Source organism: Octodon degus, unplaced genomic scaffold, assembly GCF_000260255.1.
Source record: "Octodon degus isolate 3935 unplaced genomic scaffold, OctDeg1.0 scaffold00075, whole genome shotgun sequence".
In the NCBI taxonomy this organism is placed as follows: domain Eukaryota; kingdom Metazoa; phylum Chordata; class Mammalia; order Rodentia; family Octodontidae; genus Octodon; species Octodon degus.
Window position 1 is genome coordinate 6160062 of NW_004524651.1, and position 5541 is coordinate 6165602.

The window sequence follows — 5541 nt, forward strand, 5'->3', positions numbered from 1 at the left end:
CCCCCTTATTCCAGACCCTAGCCTCCCTGTTGTTCCCCAAACACACCGGCTTTACTGTCACCCAGAATCCTGCAGAAATGGTTCCCTCATGTACCATTTCGGCTCTCTTGATTATCTCTTTGCTCTTTGCTCAGATATTACCTATTTAGTGAAGATTTCCCTGGCTGCGCTATCTGAAACTTCAATCCCCCACCATTGTCTATCCCCATCTCTTATTTCCTCTTTAGCCTTTATCATCATCAAACAAGATCTAAATATTACCCATGTGTCTGCTTTCTGTGTGTGCTTGTTATCTATGTACACAAGCTCATGAAAGAATCTTGTTTTCTTTTCAGTGTTGGGAGTCAACCCCATGGCCTCATGCCAAGCAGGTGCTCTGCCACTGGGCCACACCTCCAGGGTTAGCGCCCTTTCTTCATTATCCTAGTTGGACTACTGACTGATTCAGTACACATTCACCAATTGTAAAATGCCTGTGTAGAAGATTTTCTTTCCTACTTGAAATTGGATCTGAAGATAGACTCTATACCTGCACACAGCGCTGACATTTCCTACAGACTGTGCCCCTTAGATCTCCAAACTGGTATCATTATCCAACACGTACATGGTTATCATTAGCCGACATTGTAAGTGAGGAAACCAACACTTATGAAATTCTGCTAAAGAGCAGAAAGCTGTAGACATTGTGTGAATAGAACTGGATTTCCAATTCATGTTTATCTATATGAGTAAGTACTAAGTCTGTGGTCTTAGCTACTACAATGAGCTATATCCTTTCCAAAAAAATTCCTTAGGGCATTCCTTACTCAATATATAGTACTGGGGGGGACTAATATTATATGATCAGTGAACAAAAGATTGCAAGATTTTTCAATGTTAGCACTCATAAAAAATAAAACTCCTTTTTTGTTATTATTCTTCATCTGCATCCCCAGTCTAATACTCCAGATAAACTACATCCTTTTTCATCATTTGCTGCCACAAATTACCGATCACAGAAAGTAGGAGACATTTGTGTTTCTTTATCAGTTAATTTGATTTATTTTGCATTTCTCCTTTGTTCCATGTTCTTACCAAGCGTGACACACCAATGGTGGGTTTCATATTATGTTAATATATTCAAACAGAGTAGAAGGAAGAATGGATGAAATATAGCCAAGATTTATGTACATCTAAACTTTTGTTCAGTAACAAAATTCCCTTTATGTCGTCCCTGGTAAACTAAAAACAATGATCTACATAACAGAAACATTTACAATAAAATTCTAATTAGAGGCAGCTAGGTATACGTATGTTTGTTATTATGTTCTAATTACTCATTTTTCATATTGGGTTTATAATCCTGGATTAGAACTCTTTGAAGGCCATCTGAAACTTGCTTCTCTTTAAACAGAAGGATTGATGTGATTTTTATGAACCTATGAGACCATCATTTATACAGTAAGTTCACGATCACAGTCAATTAAAACAAACTTCCGTTTTTAACCTAATTGGCCTCTAGGCAGTTGTTCATCAGAACGGAACAGCATGGGAGACAAGAATTAGAAAATTCATTCAGTCAAAAAAAAATTAAGTAGAATTAATACAAGAGAAAACTGCATAAGCATGTTTAGTCACCGAGCCGGTCCTTCATTTCTAGTCTTTTTAGGTTGCTCAATACTTAATATTTTCAATGTGAGCTCAGGACGCTGAGTAAATATTACATTGAATGAATGACTTTCTATGTCAGCTAAGGACACAGAAAAGCATTTGCAGTGAATGCCTATACATGAGGCAATCTCCAATTACTTCTGTTTCTTCTATTTCCAACTCCTTCTAATGATGATAAATTTCCTTCTCATCAGAGTAACTACAGGCTGAAACAGAGTTACAGTTAATCACATAATGAAACACTTAAATAATGTGAAGTTGAAAAATGCTACAAAGGTGACTGTGATAAGTACGTTTCTTTTAGGAAAGGGAAAAAGATGAAAGACAAAGCCAAACTTTAATTTCAAAGAACTAGCGCATTAAAGGGAGGTGGAATAAAAAAAAGGAAAACCACTGGAAATCCACACAGTAAAAATGAGACTTATTTTTCTCAGTCAGATGCCGCAAATACTGTTCTTCTTCTGTAAATTAATTAGAAGAATGGATTAGCACTAAAAGCTGAAATATAAATGTGCCCAACATCAGTGTTGAGAAGAGCTAGAGAATAGCACGCATGTGTGAACTCTTGTAGAAAAACACTTTGAAACTAGTATTTCAATATGTGCAGAAATACATGGGGAAATGTTTGGAAGAATATACACTCAACTTTTAAAATGACCTCCTCTACGAATTAGGATTGGTGTGTATCTTGAAATTTATTCTAGGCATGTCTGTGTGGTTTGACATTTTTAATAATAGCATATATATATGGCAAACACAAGGTCCTGAGTTCCATCCCAGGTGCCACATGCCATGTCAGCACTGAAACCAGGCATGGTGGCACACAGCTGTAACTCTAGGCTGAAACACAGGGATCACTATGAGTTCGAACTGCATAGTGAGACCCTGTATCAAAAAAATAAATAAATAAATTATATATACATATATATATATATACATATTACTTGCCAATTTGTGTAAGAAATACAAGAATATGAATGTGTCATGCTCACACACAGCCTCTTCTTGTGTAAATCACTGGAAGGCTGATCAAGGCCAGCTCTCTGCTGCCTGGACTCCCAGCCTAGCCCCATATAATCAAACACTGATCTTATGTTATCACTTTCAATCTAGACATCAGTGTCCTCCACAGAAAAATAAGGACATTGAATTTGGTGGCATGGCCGGCTCCTTTTTCACTTCTTATAAATTGACCATGGAAAGGAAGATACTAAGTCAGTAAAATCCTCGCTTTATCTTTTCTTGGACTTTGTTTCTCTTTAGTCAAAGCTGATAATCACCTACATAGTTCAAAATGCTCCATCTTCCTATGCACACTCATATGTGTAGTTACATATACACAAAGATCTCTCCACAGGAATCAAGACCAAGTTCATCTTCTCCAACCATCGACCTCATGGCCTGCAGGATTCAGTAGGTAGCATGAAGTCACTAACATATGTTAAGGATACACAGGGGTTTCAATGTCTTAAGTGTCATTAAAGTGTCTTAGTGACTAAAGTTCTAGTTTTCTTACCAAATATGAGGAAGTCATGATTAGTACTTCCTTTTATCCACATTTATTCTGTTTTGGCCCCAGCTGGTATACTGAAGTTCATTTCTGGCACAAACCACCCAGAGGTGGTGCAAACCCCCAACTAAAGGACACAAACCAGACTGCACTCAGCTGACACCAACTGGCCACAAGCCTGGGACAGTCCCACAGTCCCACCAATGTGTGATGATTTACGAAAACAATTCACAAGACTCAGGATGAGATTGTATTCCTGACTGCAGTCATTTTTAAAATAAAGAGTGCAACTCAGGAAGAACCAAATAAAAAGACCCAGAGAGGGCTGGAAGAATCGTAGGCACAGAACATCTCACTCCGACTTCAGGGAACACAGCCCAGCCATCCCGCCCTCCTGTCAGTGTGGTCATCAACCACAAGGCTTCAGGGTTCAGAGTGTGCCCTGGATTTGCATTACAAAAGATGATTGCTTGAAGGACTGGCCAGTAACTGAACTCCATCTCTAGGTCCTGCCCACTCCTCAGAGGTCAAAGAAGCTGACCTCCAACCCTCCAGTCCACATGGTTGTCATCACTGGTGACTGCCCCATTCTGAAGTTACCCGGAGGCCCACCATGAGGCACCTGCGCAGCGTAAATTCAGATGTAATTTCAGGAACTGAAAAATAACAAATGTATTTCCATCACTTGAGAAGTTCCAACAATTTTAAGGAGTGTGTGCCAAGGGGCTAAGATAAAGACCAGACACATTTTTAAACATAGAACTCCAAACCTATTACTTAAATTTGGCAACTCCTACATTTTTATGCTGTAATATGGAATGGCCACCAACATAGCATCCTCAATTATCAATTCCAGTCATTCAGTGGTTGCCCACAAAGAGTTCACATTTCAAATATGTGGCTGCTTTATCTCTCTACAGTCCTGAGAGGCAGGACAGCATTGTGGTTCAGTGCTATAAGGTCTAGAGCTAAATTTCTTCACCTCAATTCCAGGGTTCTGTTGTGTTTAGTCTTTAAACAAATGAGTTTGTCTGCCTGTGCAGATGTAAAGTGTAAATGTAAAATGAGAAGTGAAAATTATACCTTTCTCCTAGGATGATGGTAAGGATTAAATGAGCTAATAAAAGTAAAGTATTTAGGATTTTGTTTAGCACTCACTGAGTTTTTTATTGCTATATTAATATGACATGACTATTTTTTGTTAGACGTTTTACTTTGTATATACAGCTTTAACATTATCCAAATTATCTTTGAAAACCAAATTGCAAGATAATATATCCTTTCAAAAAAAAAAAAACTTCCCAAAATAAGGAAGTTAGACTAAATAATATTACAGTTGCTTCCAACTCAAAAGGTCACCAATTCTGTAACTGACCCTCAAGAACTCCAACTCCATAGCCCTACTGGTGTGACCTTTTTGGACACCTCTTAATTTCTTTGATGCACACAACTCTTCACAGGCAATCATATAGGAATCCAACCACAGTGAGTCAAAATGGTAAGCAAGGTTATTCTTCAAAGCATGAAAAAGGCAGCTCAGTGGCTAGCCCTGGACCAGGCTCCACCATTGCAGCCCACAGCACTGAGATGTAGATCAGCTATAGGCTGAGCATGCCCTCAGGTCTGCAGGCTCACATCAAGATGGACAAAGCAATTTCCTCTCCTCACTGATGGAGAGTCCACTGTGTCCTCCTTGGCTTGGGAGAAGTAGAATCTGTCATTTGCCAAACAGCCTTCACCATTAAAAACCATGCTCTTGTGTTTGTCTCTCATCTTTTTCCCCCGGGGCAACTGGTTCTCAGCACTTAATATGACAAAACAAAAGAATTTATTACAAGCATTAAGAACTTCTAGCCTCTTGCCATCTCTTTCCTTCTCACCATTCTTCATTATTTCACCCATAGGCTAAAATCCCATGAGTCACGCCTTGGTAGGAGGACACTCAATCAAACAACTTCTCCATTTCTGCAGATCAGTATTTTGAAGGTAAAAATGATGCTTGGCTTCAATTTCTCCAGAAAACAAATGTTCGGTTGTACAGAACAATGAAGGCTTGGCACGAGAGTCCTAGTACTGAGCTTACATCCAAATAATCAGGAAGGAATCATTTCCTTTGCATACGTATCTCAGCACATCCACAATTGCATGTCCTGTCCAGATCTCAGATGGATGATAGGGCAGAGTAACAAGAAAGGATGAAGGAGCTAGGGGTGGAAGGAGGTGATGAAGCCACGAGTTCTACAGCAGAACTAATAACTGGGAAAATCTAATCTTTAAGAATGGAGCCCCAAGGGACAGGGAGATAGCTCAGTAGAATAAGCACTTGCCTGGCAAGCGCAAGGGCACGAGTTCAATCCCTGGTTCCTCAAAAAAAAAAAAAA